At 47.8% G+C, this 21,026-nt stretch overlaps 1 protein-coding gene across 6 annotated transcripts in view; it reads right to left on the minus strand.

Annotated features, from left to right (window-relative positions):
• The window catches only part of LOC141051196 (uncharacterized), a 64,659-nt gene that overhangs the window by 10,689 nt on the left and 32,944 nt on the right, over positions 1–21,026 (minus strand). The window contains exon 4 of one of the 6 annotated variants that reach the window (XR_012220589.1): positions 1,126–1,160. The exons of the other annotated variants lie outside the window; for them this stretch is intronic. The gene's annotated coding sequence lies outside the window, so the exon portion shown is untranslated. Of the gene's footprint in view, positions 1–1,125; positions 1,161–21,026 lie in introns of those variants that run through there. 6 annotated transcript variants of the gene reach the window in all.

Here is a 21,026-nt window from a genome sequence, read left to right on the forward strand (position 1 = left end):
GAGATTTGACAGACTCTGAAAAGTCAAAATGTATGCTATGTCTTGCAGAGGAATGCAGCAGTCTTGAAATTGCCAAACTTTTGAAACGTGATCACTGAACAATCAAGAGTTTCATGGCAAATAGCCAACAGGGTCGCAAGAAGCGTGTTGATAAAAAAAGGCTCAAAATAACTGCCCGTGAATTGAGGAAAATCAAGCGTGAAGCTGCCAAGATGCCATTTGACGCCAGTTTTGCCATATTTCAGAGCTGCAACGTTACTGGAGTATCAAAAAGCACAATGTGTGCCGTACTCAGGGACATGGCCAAGGTAAGGAAGGCTGGAAAACGACCACCTTTGAACAAGAAACGTAAGCTGAAACGTCGAGACTGGGCCAAGAAATATGTTAAGACAGATTTTTGTAAGGTTTTATGGACTGATGAAATGAGAGTGACTCTTGATGGGCCCAAAGCTGGATCAGTAAAGGCCAGAGAGCTCCACTCTTGACTCAGACGCCAGCAAGGTGGAGGTGGGGTACTGGTATGGGCTGGTATCATCACAGATGAACTTGTGGGACCTTTTCGGGTTGAGGATGGAGTGAAGCTCAACTCCCAGACCTACTGCCAGTTTCTAGAAGACACCTTCTTCAAGCAGTGGTACAGGAAGAAGTCGGTATCGTTCAAGAAAAACATGATTTTCATGCAGGACAATGTTCCATCACATGCATCCAAATACTCCACAACGTGGCTGGCCAGTAAAGATCTAAAAGAAAAAAATAATGACATGGCCCCCTTGTTCACCTGATCGGAACCCCATAGAGAACCTGTTGTCCCTCATAAAATGTGAGATCTACAAGGAGTGAAAACATTACACCTCTCAGAACAGTGTCAGGGAGGCTGTGGTGGCTGCTGCACGCAATGTTGATCGTAAACAGCAAGCAACTGACAATCTATGGAAGGAAGGCTTTTGAGTGTCATCATAAAAAAAGCTGGCTATGTTGGTCCCTTTTTTTGTGGCTTTGAATGTCAAAAATGTTTATTTCTAAATTTTGTGTTATATTGGTTTACCTGGTGAAAAAAAACAAGTGAGATGGGTATATATTTGGTTTTTATTAAGTTGCCCAATAATTATGCACAGTAATAGTTACCTGCACAAACAGATATCCTCCTAAGATAGCCAAATCTAAAAAAAAAACAAACAAAAAAAAAACACTTCAACTTCCAAAAATATGAAGCTTTGAACTTTGAGTCCTTTCGTTTGATTGACAACATAGTTGTTGTTCAATAATAAAAAGAAGCCTCTCAAATACAACTTGCTTAATAATAATTATGCAAACAGTGTATAATGCTCCATATATAATGGGCCCCATTTATAATGCTCTAGTGTATAATGGGCCCCGTATATGATGCGCCAGTGTATGATGGGCCCCATGGATGATGCTCCAGTGTAGAATGGGTCCTATCTATGATGCTCAAGTGTATGATGGGCACCATATATAATTCACCAGTGTATAATGCTCCCCATTAGAGTTTAGCGACTTTTGCTTTTTTAGGGTCGAGTTTCGTTTCATGAAACCCGACTTTTCCAAAAGTCGGGTCGAGCAAAATCGGCCGACTATAGGGAAAAGTCGTGGTTTCGACCGAAACACGAAACCCAATGTAAGTCAATGGGGAATTAAAGTCGGCAGTGAGAGGACAGGAAACACACCTACAGTGCCCATTTGAATGCCAAAAGCATCAATTCTTCTTACTTAAGCTTGTCAACCTTAATTAACTTCATAATACTAGTTACGCACTGAAAAATGGGGGTTATTTGGCTAAAGTTGTGGGGGGGTAGGGCTGGCTCCAGGTTTTCATGTGCCATGGGCAAAAGAGCGCCCCTTTAACACATACCACAACTCATGATGCTCCGATACGGCAGAGAAATAGCGGTATAGTACAATGAAAAATACTTCACTTTTTACATCTCATGACGAGGCCCATCTTTTTCTCCATACAGAATCATTGGTCCCATATAATGTTTGAAACGGTATATGATGAGCTCCACATAGTGCTACAGTATATGTTGGTCCCCATGGATGAAGCTCCACTGTCTTATGGGCCCAAATAATGCTCCAAACATAATGGGCCCCATTTGTAATGCTCTAGTGTATAATGGGCCCTGTAAATGCTGCTCCAGTGTCTGATGTCCACCTTTGGAATGTTCCAGTGTATGGTGGGCCCCATCTATCATTCTCCAGAGTATAGTGCTCCCCAAAAATTGCTGTCCCAACATTGAAAACAATCAAATAAGTCTCCTCGCTAGGGAATCCCTGTACTAGTCTGGACTCCTCGTCGTCCCCATCTTCCATCTCACTGCACAGTATTTCAACCTTGCAAGTGCTGTGATCCTGAGAAAGCAGGGGGGGCCCACTCGTTGGCGACGGCACTGGCACAGGGCCCCTGATAGTACGGTGGTGTGTCTGACTGTGGGTGTGCGCCGAACCTGCACTTTCATCTGCAGCTTCCTCTTTGTCACCGTGTAAGATGGAACTGTATATGGGAAGGGTAACCTGAATTTCATCAGGGTCAGATTCAGGCCGTGTAGCGTGCGAGGGGAATGTAGTGGTCTGGGTCAATGTACCAGCAGATTCATTGAAGCAGTGGCTGGGCATCAGTGCACTTGTGTCGCCCCCAGGAGTACGGTCGCCATAGTGGCATTACCTTCCTCCTAGGGAGTGTGATGTCATGCTTGGGAGCAACGAAGGATCTCTCTAGCAGGTTAACTGATTGGGCGGCGTTATTCCCACGAGTCACAACCCTCCAAACAGCGTTCATGAAGGCAAAGTGTTTGTTTTACGTGGGCAGTATGGTTGCAAAGCTGAACCTTAAAGGAATGTCCAGAAGGGCATCACCAGGAGTGGAGCCTACAGCGTAATTTGACTCAACATGGGCAACCTCAACCATCCAGCCACAAAAAAGATGCACACATTGCAAGCTTAATTCCGTTAACGAACGAGACTCCGTCATGCCCCGCGGTCCGAGTCCGGCTTACTAGAAGGACACGCGAGGCTCTGGCACGCGAGATTGGCCAATAACTGGTGTGTCATGCCCTTACATGTCCGTGGCTGCATGTGCGCTACACTGAAAAGGCCAGCGTTTGTCGCTTACAGGTGCAGATAACCCGCTCAACAACGTTAGTGATGGGGATCTGGGATTACAATTATTACCCGTGAACGATGATTTCCCAGTAAGTGCAGGTCAACCGCAGTTCCGGAATTAGGCCTAACCGTCATTCCTGAAAAAATGAAAAAAACTTACATGTGCAAACCACAGGTGCTGTAGCTTGCATAACAGCTCGCCAGCCATTCTCAGGCCCAGTATGGATTACACGTGATTGCACAAAGGTGAGAAAGGGTACCGTATCCCCTGGATAACATGTATGGATAGCATAGTGTACACATTCAAAATATATGTCTATAGATCAGGAGGCAGGCTCAGACGGTGTCATGCCCAGTATGGATTACACGTGATTGCACAAAAGGTGAGAAAGGGTACCGTATCCCAGGATAACATGTATGGATAACATAGTGTACACATTCAAAATAAATGTCTATAGATCAGGAGGCACGCTCAGACGGTGTCAGGCCCAGTATGGATTTGACGGCCCAGACTACACAGCGGAGGAGCAGGGAGAGGTAAAGATTGCAAATGCTGGGGCCCTGCCCAAGCAAGGGGGGACCATTCGTGGGCGGCGGTACTGGCACTGGGCCCCTCATAGTACGGCGGTGTGTCTGACGGCGGGTGTGCACCACCACCGTCAGAGACACTTGATTGCACTATGAGGGACCCTGTGCCAGTGCCCGCGCCCAAGAGTCGGCCTACCCACCTGTCCAGGGCAACGGCACTCGCACGGTTTTGTGCGCTAGGTGGTGACCCCGGCCATGGGGGGGGGGGGTAGGCAGCACAGTTAGGGAGTTTTAGAAAGTGGCATATGTTGATGTTGGACATTCAGCTGATGCAAAAGGCGAAATAGGTCATGTCCCAGGAAGAGGAGGACCAAAGCAAGCCATTTTTTTGTCACCCTATGTGTCATCAGGGGAAGGTGGGACAAAGTCCTTGGAAACCCATGCATGGTTCATTTTAATGAAGGTTAGATCATCCACATTTTGGGTTGACAGATGGGTCCTTTCTTCTGTCAGGATTGATCCAGCTGCACTGAAGACTCTTTCCGATAGCACACTTGCAGCTGGGCAAGCGAGCTCCTGTAAGGCATATTGTGCCAATTCAGGCCAGGTGTCCAGTTTAGCGGCCCAATAGTCAAAGGGGAATGACCTGTGCGGGAGAACATCGATATGGGAGGAAAAGTAGTTTGTAACCATAGTTGACAACTGCTGTCTCCTGTCACTTTCCATCGATGCGGTATTACCAGTTGTGTGAGCGGTACTTGAAAAATCAGTCCACAACATTGTCATGAAACCCCTGTCTCCAAAGCCACTTCTGCTGTGTGCACCACGAACACCTCTGCCAAGCTGCCCCCGGCCCATATGGCTCGTGTGAGAACCATCACCGCTACTGTGTGCTGGGAATGCCTCAACCAACCGGTTTACCAGAGTTGCTTGTTTATTAGCCAATATTAGGTCAAGGTTCTCCTGTGGCATGATGTTTTGCAATTTGCCTTTATAGCGTGGATCCAGGATACTGGCCAACCAGTAGTCGTCATCGTTCATCATTTTGGCAATGCGGGGGTTCCTTTTTAGAATCTGCAAGGCATAATCTGACATGTGGGCCAATGTTCCCGGTGTCAATGATGCACTGCGAGTGCTGGTTGGAGGAGCACTTTCTGGCAAATCCACATCCCTCCAGTCACGCACAAACCCTGTACCAGACCTTACCATGCCAACATTTTCACTTGCCCCACGAGATGCATCCTCCTCCCCTAAGTAATCATCCCCATCATCATCCTCCTCATCCTCTTCTTCCTCCACCTCATCCAGGAGAGGTCCCTGAGCAGACAATGGCTGAATGTCATCAAGGATTCCCTCCTCCTCTTCCTCCTCGTCGTCATTGGCTGCAGACGCCTGCTCCTTAAGGTGCGTCAAAGTTTGCATGAGCAGACGCATAAGTGAGATGCTGATGGCCTAGATTCAGTCTTTCGTTGATATAACAGTGGGATTCCCTGACTGCTGTGGCCTTGCAACGACACCTCAACATTTGCTGCTGTGCTAACCGGTGGGCTTACAGTGGGGGAAACAATGTAGCGTTGCTGACTACCTTCTTTGTGATCAGTTGCACATGTGGCACTTGAGGTTTGGTGTTGTGTCCACGCTTGCAAGTGCATGCTGGTTAAATGTCTAAGCATGCAACTGGTATTCAAATTTTTCAGATTTTTCCCTCGGCTAAAGGTCTTTGCGCACTTCTTACAGATAACCTTGGCCTGATCATGAGGATTTTGTTCAAAAAAGTGCCACACTGCACTCTTCCTACTTTGGCAGACATTTTGCGGCCTGGCACGCTGTGCTATTTTGACCGTCTGGACAAGCTGACCAGCAACTCTTGATTTTTGGAACCTGTCTTTGGAGTGCTCTGGGCCTGCCAGATAACAGCTGTTGTGATGTCTGCTGTGGATGCTCCTCCTCCTCCTCATCTGAGCTATTGGAAGCAGCACCCTCTTCCCCCAATGGATGCCAATCTCGGTCATCCATCACCTCCTCTTCAATGTCATGTGCACCTTCCTCTGTGTCACCATGTATGGTGGTATAGTATGCGGGAAGGGGCACCTGAGTCTCATCAGGGTCAGAATCTGGCTCATTACACTGCGAGGACAATGTAGTGCTCTGACTGAATGTACCAGCAGAATCATCCATCAGTGGCTGTGCATCAGTGTACTCCATGTCAGATTCATCTTGGCCTGGGTAATTCACCAATTCACTTGATAACCCAGGCATGGTATGTGAAAACAGCTCCATGGAGTAATCAGTTGTATGGCCTGCGTCATCCTTCAATCTTGGTTGGGGTGAAGGACACAAGGAAAGGTGTGGTTCATGAACATGAGCCTCCAATGACGACTCAGTGCTTTTATTTTTTACAACTTCAGAAGAGGAGGCGATAGAGCTGGAGGCTGAGTCAGCAATGTAAGCCAAAACTTTTTCCTGATGCTCTGGCTTTAAAAGCGGTTTGCCAACTCCTAGAAAACTAAGCCTTCGAGGCCTTGTGGAGCCAGACGATGACGCAGGCTCAACACCTCCTGCATTCTGTCCTATTTTTCTTTTGCCACTACCATCAGATCCACCACCAAACACCATCATTGCCAGCTGGCAACCCCCGCCCAATTCCACGGCCTCTTCCACCAGCCTTCCTCATTTTTGGTAAAAATGTACATAAAATCCCACTAACTATATAGTAATGTAAAACAAGGTACAAGGTGTATATAGGACAGGGGAGACGTCGAATTTCTGAACACACTTGTGGACACTGTTGGATTGTGTGAGGCCCAGTCTGCGCTTACCAGCCATGTGCATTCCTCAAAACACTGAAGGACTTTACAGTGGTCTTTCAGCTTTGACCACTGCACACCTGACAACTCCATGTCTGCCCTCAAACCGCTTGCCCGTGTATCCTCCCACAAATGCATTACAGCCTGCCTCTGTTCACACAGCCTCTCAATCATGTGCATGGTGGAGTTCCACCTTGTTGCAATGTCTATGATTAGGCGGTGCTTGGGGAGGTTGAGCGATCGCTGCAGCCTCTGCATATGACTGGAGTCTACAGGCGAGCGATGGGCGTGCGAGCACAGTCTTCGCACTTTATGGAGCAGGGCTGTTAACTCCGGATAATTATGTAGGAAGCACTGCACCACCAGGTTCAAGTTGTGAGCCAGGCAAGGTATGTATCTGAGTTTTGCAAGGGCTATGGCCGCCACAAAATTACGGCCGTTTTCACTGACTACCTTGCCTGGCTCAAGATGTAGACTGACCAGCCATGACTCACTTTCTCGCTGCAAGTATGGAGCGCCCCGCAGGGCCTTAGGTTACTCGGTACCGGGCCGGTCAGGCTCTCAGAAGGGGATGTCACGGTGGCAGTGACCTGGTCCATGGCCCTGGGAGTCCAGTAAATTAAATAAAGGAAAGTGGTGTGAGGTTTAATTGTGACTCCACCCATGGTGTTCGGCAATGAGTGGCCGCCGCTGTGGTTTTGGTCCTCTGGGGCTGATGGTGATGCAGCAAAGATGATTCAGCTCCCCACGGGCAGAGCGGGGGCCCCAGGGCAAATATATTTGATTGCTTGTTCAGATGGTGGTGAACGTTGGGGTGCAGAGAAATAAGAGAAGGACACAGAGCGGTGCAGGTTTTTTTACTTTTTACTTGTGTGGGGTTGCAATCCATGGTCGACATACATATGATGGATTGAGTCTGGCTCGCCTGGAGGCATTCAGGGGATCCACCCTGCCAGGTGGGGTTTGGGACCTTCTTTCTGTGCGTTGTTTGGGTCCCTGCTGCTTGTAACTACACTGCGACCCTCTCTTGCATGATGGTTTCTAACCTGTATGGCTGACAGCGTGAGCTTATATCACGGGTACTGTCCTTTTCACTGTCAGCCCCGGGCTCTTGATCTGCTGCCATGCCTTCAGGTGTTCAATGTCACCAAGGAACTTGCAGTCCCCTGTACTCAAGATTCAGCTGTCAGGGCGTACATCTCCTGCTGAGCCAAGGACTCCGACGTCCTTTTCTTTATCTCAGCGCTTCACTCTGGGGTCTCCTATACGCAGATTTAGTGCACCCCAGAGCCTCTTGTCTCCACTCCTGTCCTTTCCCTCTTCACAGATCGACTTCTCACCAACTGCCTTGTCATAAGCTCAGCTGCTGCCGTTTCCATGACAACTCCCTTGTTTTCTCTCTCAGCTCACTACTTACTGACTCACTAACCCCATCTGATGGCCAGAATTTATAAGGAAGCTCCCCTTTCTGACCTGCAAAAGGAATTTTCATGTAATCTAAGTTACCTGGCTTGGGGGCCCCCTCCTGCCTCCGGGCATGACTTCACCTCTTAGAGGGAGGCAATGTCACTGTGACAACCGGACTGTGGGGTGTCACAAGTAGTCGGCCAGTACCTCCGTGGTGTGTCTGTTGTCGCCCAAAGACATCATCTTTAAAACAGCCTGCTGATGCTTACCACTAGCTGTTCAATAGTGGGACACCTCGTGTGCAACACTGGCAGCTGCGGATGGAGTGCTCGTGCGACTGTGCTCTGTCGACGAGCTTTCGCTTATGGCGGAGGAGGAGGGTCAAACGCCTACAGCCAACCGTTTTCCTATACCATAGGCTAGGTAGCACTGTTCCACCGCTGCTGTCCCCTGTGGAGCCTGCATCCACCACATTTACCCAGTGCGCAGTGATGGACACGTAATGGTCCTGGCCATGCCTACTGGCCCATGAATCTGCTGTGAGGTGCACCTTTCCACTCACTGATTGTTTGAGTGCATGGACAATGCGGTCTTTCACATGCAGGTGGAGGGCAGGGATGGCTTTTCTAGAAAAGAAGTGCCGACTGGGTAGGTCATAGCGTGGGACAGCGGAGGCCATGAGCTCTTGGAGCGCTGCGCTTTCAACCAAACGGAAGGGCATCATCTCTAATGAGATCAGTTTGGCAATGTAGGCGTTCAAAGCCAGTGTAAGCGGATGAGAGGATGAATACTGTCCTACTCAGTGTCTGCTAGGGTGAGCTGGACTTGATAGCTGCATATGGGGGAACTAATGGTGGACCTGATGGGCCGAGAGGGGGTTGGTGATGGTGGTGGTGTTGATGGCCTAGATGCAGTCTTTCGTTGCAAAAAACATTGCGATACCCTGACTGCTTTGGCCTTGCGACGACACCTCAACATTTCATGCTGGTGGTGTGCTTACCGGTCGGATTACAGTGGGGGAAGCGATGGAGCCTTGCTGGCTACCTTCAGTCGGAGCAGGTGCACATGTGCTACCTGATGTTTTGCAGTCCGTCCACGCTTGCAAGTGCATGGTGATTAAATGTCTATTCACGCAACTGGTATTCAAATTTCAGAGATTTTTCCCTCAGCAAAAGGTCCTTCCGCACTTCTGCCAGATAACCTTTGCCTCATCAATAGGATTATGGTCAAAAACATGCCACACTGCACTCTTTCTACCATGGTATAAATTTTCAGGGCTTGCACGCTGTGCTAATTTGACCGACTGGGCAAGCTGTCCTGCAACTCTGTTTTTTTTTACCACGTTTTTGGACAGCTACGGGCCTGCCAGATAACCGCTGCTGTGATGTCGATGCCTGCTGCAGATCCTTCTCTTCTGAGCTATTGCCAGCGGCACCCTCTTCCCCGAATGGATGCCAATCCGGGTCAACAACTGGGTCATCCATCACCTCCTCTTCAATTTCAGCTGCACTTTCCTCTGTGTCACCGTGTAAAGTGGTATAGTGGTATAGTATGCGGGAAGGGGCACCTGAGTTTCATCAGGGTCAGATTCTTGCTCAGTAGACTGCGAGGGCAATGTAGTGCTCTGGGTCAATGTACCAGCAGAATCATATAGCAGTGGCTGTGCAGCAGTGCACTCCATGTCAGATTCATCTTGGACTGGGGAATTCAGGATTTGACTTGGTAACCCAGGCATGATATGTTAAAAGAGCTCAATGGAGTAATCTGAAGTGTGGCCTGCCGCATCCTCCACTTTTGGTGGGGGTGAAGGACACAAGGAAAAGTGTTGTTCCTGACCAGAAGCCTGCACTGACGACTCAGTGCTTGCAGTTTTTTAAACTTCAGAAGAGGAGGCGATAGAGCTGGAGGCTATTTCGGCAAAACCTGTTCCTGATGCTCCGGCTTTAAAAGCGGTTTACCTACTCCCAGAAAAGGGAACCTTCCCGGCCTTCTTGAGCCAGACGATGATACAGGATCAACACCTCCTGCCTTAGCTGCTATTGTGCTTTTGGCATAACCGGCAGATGCACAACCACCACCATCAGTACCAGCTGCCCCCCCGCCCACGTCCTCGGCCTCTTCCACCATACTTCCTCATGTTTGGGAAAATGTACCAAAATACCAGCAGATATATGATACTGTATGAGGAGCGTACAGCTGTATAAGGTGTAGGGAAATATTTAAATCTCAGTATTTATTTCCTTAGTCACACACAGACGCTCTCCCAGTATGTATTTGAACGTAATCCAAACAGCAGATATACGGTACTGTATCAGAAGCTTACAGCTGTATACGGTGTAGGGGAAAATTTAAATCTCCGTATTTATTTCCCGAGTCACACACAGATAGTCAGCATGTATTTGTCCGTGATACCAGCCGGTACACGGTAGTGTGTGAGGAGCGTACAGCTCTATACGGTGTGGGAAAAAATGAACGGTCGGTAACTGTGGAGAAAAAAATGACTAAAGGTATTAGTGCTGTGTAAAAATCAGTCTGCTTAGCAGTGTACACACAGCAGTGCAGCCATCAGGCAGCCTAATAACAAGCACTGCTGCACACAAAAAAAAAAATCCTCCCCTGTCACTGCACACTAACTGTACAGCACAATTGCTATCAGCACAAGCACAGAACAACTTTTCTTTCCTGCCTAACACTCTCCCTATTGAGAAACAGCAGCAGCAACCTCTCCCTAAACTAAGATTGGCAGACTTATAATGGCATTCGGCGGTCAGGGCTTGTATAGCCACTGTGACGCCACACAAAGAGATAATCCTTTAGTCGTCCCACCATGGGGAAATTCAGAAGCAAGCCAATCACTGTAATGCCCTTCTCTAAGATGGTGGTGGCCGCTGCCCACGTCATCTCATTGCCCACAGTGTGCATCCTTGCTCATTGGCTGAGAAAAGGCGCCTGCAAGCATTATGGGAAACGCGACTTTGGTGCTCAGGTCGACGACCGCATGGCCGACCTCACACTATGGTTTGGGTCGGCGAAACCCGACTTTGGCGAAAGTCATCGATTTTTGAATCTGACCGACCTGTTTCGCTCAACTCTAGTCGGCACTATAGAAATAAAAAATGTATTATTATGGTAGACCCACACTAACTAATAAAAGCACAAATCTGACCCTCTCAGCAGTTCTCCCTACACTGTCTGAATCCGGAGCTGAATGTGCCTAGCAGGGCAGCGTCCAGTCTCTTATAGACCTGATGACGCTGTGCAGCCAATCACTAATACCACAACAAAGATGGCTGCTGCATTACAGTGCATGACAGACAATCTCTGCATATTGATTAGAAAAATATTCAGGATTGAGAGTCCTCAGTAGTTGATACCTTTTAATGGCTAACTGAAAAGATGGTAATACATTGCAAGCTTTCGAGACTACTCAGGTCTCTTCATCAGGCTAGACATAGAGTCTAGCCTGATGAAGAGACCTGAGTAGTCTCGGAAGCTTGCAATGTATTACCATCTTTTCAGTTAGCCCATTAAAAGGTATCAACTACTGAGGACTCTCAATCCTGAATATTTTTCTATCCACTGGCTAACACGGTACAAAGATATACATCTTCCCTTATGCATATTGATTAGTAATCTAAAGACCGCCAAAATGCAGGGCGGAGACCCAAGCTCCCGCCAAATAATCGCAGAAATGCTCGGTGCTCACCGAGTACTGTGATATTCGGGCGAGTAATGAGTAGCGGCGAGCACGTTCGCTCATCACTAATCAGCACCCTTCTGCAAGTTTTCGAAATGGCTACTAAAATGGATAACACTTTCAATGCCATCATCAACATCACTATTAGGCCGGGATCACACTACCGTGTGTGATGCAAGAAACTCACGAGTCTCTCGCATCAACACCCGGCACTGCCGCCGGCCCTCGGAGCGGGACTGGGGCTGCATGCATTATCAAAATAATAGAATGCAGCACACTTAGCTTACCGATCCCCTAAAGATTTTCTTCCTATGTTGCCAGGTACCCTGCTAATATGTACAGTATAGTTCATCTTTTGGTTGGAATGACATGCCGCTGATCACTGCCAACAGAGGTAACCAATGCGTCGTTGCTGCTGCCAGATGTTATCTTGGCCCATTGCCATTACTTTTTTTATTTTGGGGTTTTCTGTATGCGACTATGTAATGCTGTTTATCTAATATATAAAGCTCAATTTGGGTGTGTGCGTGTGTGCCCAGGATTGGCATCCGCACCGTCGCAGCTACAGCCAAAAAATTTGGCACAGTCACACGTCTGGACCCCGAGAGCATCATAGGCTATGTTGTGAGGTGAAATTTTAACCCCGCGCGTTCCAATTCACCAAACAATTTTGCCACTATCTACATAATGGGGAAAAAGTGTGTGTGTGTGTGTGTGTGTGTGTGTGTGTGTGTGTGTGTGTGTGTGTGTTTATCAAGCCCCGCCCCTCATGATGTCATAATGGTTGCCATGGCGACGCTAATGTCATAATAGGTTGCAATGGCGAAGATGCTGTCACAATGGTTGCCATGGTGACGATGATGTCATAATGGGTACATGGGCATGGGACTATGGGATGGAGGATGTGTGATGGGTATATGGGCACGGGCCTATGGGATGGTGGATATGTATGATGGCTATATGGGCTCGGGACTATGGGATGGAGGATAATTATAATTTGTTATAACTAACCACAGTTAGTTACTATGCCCGGGCAGTGCCGGGCTCTACAGTTAGTTTTAATATATGGAAATAAGTGGAGTTGAGAGAAACGGGTTGAAAAAATTGAAAAGTCAACGACTTTCGCCAAAGTTGGGATTCATGAAACGAAACCCGACCTTAGCGTGAGGTCGGCCACGAGGTCAGCGACTTTAGCGCCAAAGTCGCGTTTCAAAAGATGCTTGAGCGCCCTTTTTGCAGCCAATCAGGAAGAACAGACACTGTGGGCAACGTGATGATATAGGCAGAGGTCACCACCATCTTGGAGAAGGGCATGCAAGTGATTGGCTTGCTATGTGGGGTGTCATAGGGGGTATAAAACGGCGGGGACGCCGACCGCCATGTTACTCTTGCTGATCTCAGAATAGGGAGAGCTGCTGCTGATTCTGTAGGGAAAGTGTTAGGCAGGGAAGAAGATACCCAAAACTGATTCTGCTGCTAGCGATTTTGCCTGTACAACACACCAGTCACTGTGCAGTGCAAGGGGAGGCTATATTTTGGTGCATCAGCTCTGTTGGTTATTAGGCTGCCTTTTAAGGCTACCTGGTAGCTGCATTGCTGTGTGCCCACTGCTGCGCAAACTGCTTTTTTCAAAGCAATCCAGATTTTATTGTTTTGTCCTTGTGAGTTACTGAGCGTTCATTTTTCACACACCGTACAGCGGTGTACGCGCCTCTCTCAGTCCCGCGTAACGGCTGTTACCACGACCACAGTGAAGCTGTGTGTCGCTCTGTAAGGATAAGTCGAGGAGTTGTTCCGTTCTTACAGACCTAACAGCTGCAGGAACCTTTCCTTGCAACCAGAAAAAAAATGTAAAACTTGTCCATTTATAATGACCACGGACAAGATAAAGATCCCCTACTCACATCAGGACTACAAGATCCCAGGTACTTTCAGCTACATTACATCTAATGTGGTGTCCTTAATTATTTGTACTAAATGTCCAACTGGGGTCTGTATGTGGGGGAGACAGGGCAAAAGCTTAGAACAAGGATGAATACTCATCGTCACACAATAAGAGAAAAAAGAATGGATCTACCTGTGGCAAAACATTTTTGTATCCCTGATCACAGCAACATGGATATGAAATTACTGGTATTGAAAGGTAACTTCACATCTCAGAGAGAGAGACGTGTTTGGGAGTATAAATTTGACGACCTTTGACACTCAGTGCTGGAATGAATGTGTCACATGGATTTATGTCTTTTTACATCAATTAAGGAATTTGCTTTCAAGACCTGTTGGGGGCATCACAACACAGAACTAGACCCCAATCAGAGGACTATAAAACATCCGGACTCCTTATCTATGTACTGGTCCAATATTTAGGTTTCTCCCCCTCCCATATTGATAGTTCTGCTTCACGTCACTTGTCTTATCCATTGCATTTTTTCTGTGTTGTATTGTGCATGAATATGTGACTCTTCAGATTTTGTATTAGTCTAGCCTGAAGAAGAGACCTGAGTAGTCTCGAAAGCTTGCAATGTGTTCCCATCTTTTCAGTTAGCCATTAAAAGGTATCAACCACTGAGGACTCAATTCTGAGTATTTTTCTGAAGTGTACAGACATTCCAATTCTCCCCAGCACTATATACACCTTGTACCTTGTTTTACAGTACCAGAGAGTTGGTGTAAATTTGGGTAAATTTTTCCACAAAATGAGGAAGTGTGGAGGAAGAGTCCGTGGAAGTGGGCAGGGGTTGCCAGCTGGTAATGATGGTGTTGGTGGTGAATCTGCTGGTAGTGGCAAAAGCAAAATAGCACCTAATACTGGAGGTGTTGAGCCTGCGTCATCGTCTGGCTCCTCAAGGCCTCGAAGGCTCCCTTTTCTGGGAGTAGGTAAACCGCTTCTAAAGTCGGAGCTTCAGAAACAAATTTTGGCTTACATTGCTGACTCAGCCTCCTGCTCTATCGCCTCCTCTTCTGAAGTTTTAAAAAATAAAAGCACCGATTCGTCATTGGAGGCTCATGGTCATGAACCACACCTTTCCTTGTGTCCTTCACCCCTACCAAAATTGAAGGATGCGGTAGGCCACACTACAGATTACTCCATGGAACTGTTTTCACATACCATGCCTGGGTTATCAAGTCAAATCGTGAATTACCCAGGCAAAGATGAATCTGACATGGAGTGCACTGATGCACAGCCACTGATAGATGATTCTGCTGGTACATTCACGCAGAGCACTACATTGTCCTCACTGTGTACTGAGCCAGAATCTGACCCTGATGAAACACAGTTGCCCCCTCCCACATACTATACCACCATACACGGTGACACAGAGGAAGATGCACATGACATTGAAGAGGAGGTGATGGATGACCCAGTTGTTGACCCAGATTGGCATCCATTGGGGTTAGAGTGTGCCGCTGCCAATAGCTCAGAAGAGGAGGAGCATCCGCAGCGGGCATCAACATCGCAACAGTTGTTATCTGGCAGGCCCGGAGCAGTCCAAAAACGGGTTACAAAAACCCAAAAAATTGCAGGACAGCTTGGCCAGACTGTCAAAAAAGCACAGCGTGCAAGGCCTCAAACTGTCTTCCCTAGTAGGAAGAGTGTAGTGTGGCACTTTTTTGAACAAAATCCTAATGATCAGGCAAAGGTGATCTGTAAGAAGTGTGCAAAGACCTTTAGCAGAGGGAAAAATCTGAGAAATTTGAATACCAGTTGCATGCTAAGACATTTAACCACCATGCACTTGCAAGCTTGGATGGACTACCAAAACTCACGTACCACATATGCTACTGCTCCCAAAGAAGGTAGTCAGCAATGCAACATTGTTTCCCTCACTGTAAGTCCACCGGTTAGCACACCACCAGCAGCAAATGTTGAGTTGTCGTCGCAAGGGCAAATCATTCAGGGAATCACACTGTTATTGCAACGAAAGACTGAATCTAGGCCATGAGAAAGAACACCAACTCCATCACCATCATCAACCCTCTCTCAGTCCGCCATGTCCACCGCTACTTCCACCATATCCAGCTCTCAAGTCCAGCTCACCCTACCGGAGACTATGAGTAGGACAAAAAAGTACTCATCCTCTCAGCCGCGTACACTGGCTTTGAACACCCACATTGCCAAACTAATCTCGTTAGAAATGATGCCCTATCAGTTGGTTGAAGGCGCAGCTTTCCGCGAACTAAAGGCCTACGCAGTTCCACGCTATGAACTACCCAGTCTTTTCTCGACGACTTCTTTTCTCACAAAGCGATCCCAGCCCTCCACCTTCATGTGAAAGACCGCATTGTCCATGCACTCAAGCTGTCAGTGAGTGGAAAGGTGCACCTCACAACTGATGCATGGTCCAGTAGGCATGGCCAGGGCTGTTACGTGTCCATCACTGCGCACTGGGTTAATGTGGTGGATGCAGGGTCCACAGGGGACAGCGGTGGTGGCACAGTGCTGCCTAGCCCACAGTATACGAAACAGTTGGCTGTAGGCGTTAGGCCCTCCTCCTCCTCCAGAAGCGAAAGCTGGTCCACAGAGCGCAGTCGCATGAGCACTGCATTGGCAGTTGACAGTGTTGCAAACGAGGTGTCCCCCTATCGATCAGCTAGTGGAAAGCGTCAGCAGGCTGTGTGGCAGATGATGTGTTTGGGCGACAGACACACCGCAGAGGTACTGGCCGACTACTTTCAGCGACAAACTGAGTCATGACTGGGCAGTCTACATCTTGAGGCAGGCAAGGTAGTTAGTGATAACGGCCGGAATTTTGTGGCAGCCATAGCCCTTTCAAAACTCAGCCACATACCTTGCTTGGCTCACACATTGAACCTAGTGGGGCAGTGCTTCCTCACTAATTATCCTGATTTAACAGGCCTGCTCCTTAAGGTTCGAAGACTGTGCTCGCACATCCGCCGTTCGCCGGTACACTCCAGTCGTATGCAGAAGCTGCAGCGATTGCTCCACCTTCCCAAGCACCGCCTAATTATCGACGTTGCAACAAGGTGGAACTCCACCCTGCACATGGTTGAGCGGCTGTGCGGACAAAGGCAGGCCGTAATGCATTTGTGGGAGGATACACGGGCAAGCACTTTGAGGGCAGACATGGAGTTGACAGGTGTGCAGTGGTCAATGCTGAAAGACCTCTGTAAAGTCCTTCAGTGTTTTGAGGAATGCACACGGCTGGTAAGCGCAGACGATGCCATCATAAGCATGAGCATCTCACATTAAGGAGCAGGCGTCTGCAGCCGAGGTTGATGAGGAGGAAGAGGAGGAGGGAAGCCTTGATGACACTCGGCCATTGTCTGGTCAGGGAACTGTCGTGGACGAGGTGGAGGAAGAAGAGGAAGAGGAGGATGATGATGATGGGGATGATTATTTAGTGGAGGAGGATGCTTCTCGTGGGGCAAGAGAAAATGTTGGCTTTACAAGGTCTGGTACAGGGTTTGTGCGTGACTGGATGGATGTGGATTTGCCAGAAAGTGCTCCTCCACCCAGCACTCGCAGTGCATCATTAACACCGGGAACATTGGCCCACATGTCAGATTATGCCTTGCAGATCCTAAAAAGGGACCCCCGCATTGCCAAAATGATGAACGATGATGACTACTGGTTGGCCAGCATCCTGGATCCACGCTATAAAGGCAAATTACAAAACATCATGCCACAGGAGAACCTTGACCTAATATTGGCTAACAAGCAAGCTACTCTGGTAAACCGGTTGGTTGAGGCAATCCCAGCACACAGCAGCAGTGATGGTTCACACACGAGCCGTAGGGGCCGGGGACAACTTGGAAGCGGTGTTGGTGGTGGACACAGCAGAAGTGGCGTTGGAGACAGGGGTTTCATGACCATGTTGTGGACTGATTTTTCAAGTCCCGCTCACACGACTGGTAATACTGCATCGATTGAAAGTGACAGGAGACAGCACTTGTCAAGTATGGTTACAAACTACTTTTCCTCCCATATCGATGTTCTCCCTCACAGATCATTCCCATTTGACTATTGGGCAGCTAAACTGGACACCTGGCCTTAATTCGCACAATATGCCTTACAGGAGCTCGCATGCCCAGCTGCAAGTGTGCTATCGGAAATAGTCTTCAGTGCTGCTGGATCAATACTGACAGAAAAAAGAACCCGTCTGTCGACCCAAAATGTGGATGATCTAACCTTCATTAAAATGAACCATGCATGGGTTTCCAAGGATTTTGTCCCACCTTACCCTGATGACACATAGGTTGCCAGAAAAAATGTTTTCTTTGGTCCACCTGTTCCTGGGACTTGACAAATTTCGCCTTTAGCAGCAGGTGAATGTCCCACATCAATATATGGCATTTTTAAAGCCTCCCTGACTGGGTAGCCTCCTCCCCCCAAAGGCCGGGGTCACCACCGAGCGCACGCAACCGTGCGAGTGCCATTGCCCTGGACAGGTGGGTGGGCCGACTCATGGGCGCGGGCACTGGCACAGGGTCCCTCATAGTGCAATCAAGTGTCTCTGACGGTGGTGGTGCACACCCGCCGTCAGACACACCGCCATACTATGAGGGGCCCAGTGCTGACACCCACGAGTGGGTCCCCCCTGCTTGGGCAGGGCCCCAGCATTTGCAATGTTCACCTCACCCTGCTCCTCCGCTGTGTAGTCTGGGCTGTCAAATCCATCACTGCGACTGGCACTTCAAATTTGGTGAACTGATAGAAGATGATGGTTAAGACATAGCTATGCCCTGTCCCGCTGGCCGGGATCCAGCTTCAGATGATCAATGGCTTCCATTTCTTATGGACGTCGACTCACAATGAAATGCAGTGGTGGTTTCTCATCAGCTTTAACAGTTTTCCTATACCACAGATGTGACATTCCAGCGCACATTTTGAAATGTGCCCTGCCTCTCATGCCAATCCAATTGAATCGCCTACGGCCTGTGGCTTCTGTGTTTTGCACTCCAAAGTTACGTGACAGATCAGGATAGGCAGTGAGCACCATGTTTACATCTCTCCCTGTGATCAAAATTGGATGGATATGAGTGACAGCGATGGGATCAACGGTACTGAGATACAGCAACACATTCTTCACAAAGAAAGGTTTTTGCTGTGTCCACACACTAATTAATTGAGGTTCAGCATTGCCTCTAAGAATTGTGACGGAAGTTGTTCCCATGAATAGTTATTCATAGATTTCTGCAATCACTAGACTTTAGGTAAATAATTGTATGCATCTAATTTCCTATTGCAGAGAATCTGGGCTATCTTTCGGAGACAAACATAAATGAAGATTTAAAAATACCACCAAAAGTGTATCATGGTGTACACTTGAAATACATTTCCTTTTTTCTAGTTTTTAGATTGTTGTGTAATCCATGCAGAGAACACTGAGATTTTAAATGTTTAAAACTATGCTCTATATACCTGCTATCCAGTGATAATGTACCCTATCTCAACTTTGTACAATCTGGTTTTATCCATACTGGGCCTGAGACCGTCTGAGCCTGCCTCCTGATCGATACACACAGATTTTTAATGTGTAAACTATGCAATATATATATATATACACGTGTTATCCGGTGAAACTGTACCCTTTACCAACTTTCTCAAATCTTGTAGAATCCATACTGGGCCTGAGAACAGCTGCAGAGCTGTTAAGCAAGCTACAGCACCTGTGGTTTGGACACGTAATGTTTTGCATTTTTTCTGGAATGGTGGTTAGGCCGAAATCAGGAATTGCTGTTGACCTGCACTTACTGGGAAATCATCGTTCACGGCGAATTATTGGAATCCCAGATCCCCATCACTAACGGTGTTCAGCGTGTTATCTGCACCTGTAAGCAACAAAAGATGGTCCTTTCAGTGTAGCGCGCATGTAGCCCCGGACATGGAAGCCAATGATAGCTGTTATTGCTCGATCGCGTGTGCCAGAGCCTCGCGTATCCCTCTAGTAAGCTTTAAGCGTACCGCAGGGGCATGCCGGAGTCTCGTTCATTAACGGAATAAAGCTGACAAATCGCTAGCACAACTACAAACGGACATACCACACCACACACACACACACACACAAATCGACAAAGCTTTGAATGTGTGCATCTTTTTTTGATTTGGCATGGTTGTGGTTTCCCGGGTGGAGTCCAATTAAGCCGCAAGGCTCCACTCCTGGTGGTGCCCTTTTGGACATTCCTTTAAGGTTCGGCTTTGCAATCACACTGCTCCCGGAAAGCAAACACTTTGGCTTCATGGACGCTGTTTGGAGGTTCATGGGAATAACGCCGCCCGATCGCCAGTTGCCATAATTTATTGGTGGGAAGTCCGACGGTATCTGATCGTGTTCGTTTTCAGATTTTGGTTTTTACATTTTTAGTCCAGACTTTCTTGACTTCATAAGGGCATGACAAGCCTAGATCTGTGTCTCCTCCACCTCTTTTGTAAATGTAGGTGCCCTTTTCCATATGTTATTTTTGTCTTCTGAGCATTTTGTCGGCTTTGGGACACCTTTTAAGGTGTTTTGTAATTGTTTCCTATGTGTTAGTATGTGTTTGCCTGCCATTGTTTTCAGTGTGGTTCGAAGAACATTCGACGAACTTGCCTCCTGTGCGACGAACCAAAACACTAGCGGGGTGGCTCAACACTACTCATGATATATAGACATACATTGTTAATGTTTAAACTATGCTATCTGATGATACTGTACACTTTGTCTACTTTTTATATTCTTGTCTAATCCATACTGACCCTGGGAGTGTCTCTGTGTGACTGATGGAATATATATATGGAGATTGACAATTATCCTTTGACTGAATAAAGCTGTACACTTCTGATACAGTACCATATATGTGATGTTATTTTGTGTCTATTTTGTGCTAAATTTGGAAGTTTGGTGGAAGAGGCTGCGGACTTGAACGTGGGGGGGCCAGCTGGTGCATCTGCTGGTAGTGGCAAAAGCACAATAGCAGCTAAGGCAGGAGGTGTTGAGCCTGCGTCATGGTCTGTCTACGGAACGCCAGGAAGGCTACCTTTTCTGGGAGTAGGTTAACCGTTTTTAAAGTCGGAGCATGAGGAACTGGTTTGGGCTTACATTGCCGAAACAGACTCCAGCAAATATGCCCTCCTATTCTGAAGTTTCAAAAAATGCAAGCACTGAGTCGCTAAGTGCTGGCTCCTGGTCAGGAAGAACCCCTTTCCTTGTGTCCTGCACCCCCACCCAAAGTGAGTGATGCAGCAGGCCAAACTTCACATTAGTCCATGTAGCTCTTTCTATCATACCATGCATGGGTTATCAAGTCAAATCGTGAATTCCCCAGTCCAAGATGAATCTGATATGGAGTGTGGGTGGCCAGCCAGGGCAGTGGGGTTAATCGGTACCGGGACGGTGTCTCCCTGGGATGTGTCATAGTGGTGGTGACCCGTTCCGTGGCCCTGGGCGTCCATGCAAAGGGGTGAATTACGTTTAGAGGTGAATGATACGTGACGCCACCTGTGGTTTCTGAGTAGATTGACCAGCGCT

The sequence above is a fragment of the Dendrobates tinctorius genome, unplaced genomic scaffold, assembly GCF_039654945.1.
Source record: "Dendrobates tinctorius isolate UK_male_01 unplaced genomic scaffold, ASM3965494v1 ptg000155l, whole genome shotgun sequence".
NCBI lineage: Eukaryota > Metazoa > Chordata > Amphibia > Anura > Dendrobatidae > Dendrobates > Dendrobates tinctorius.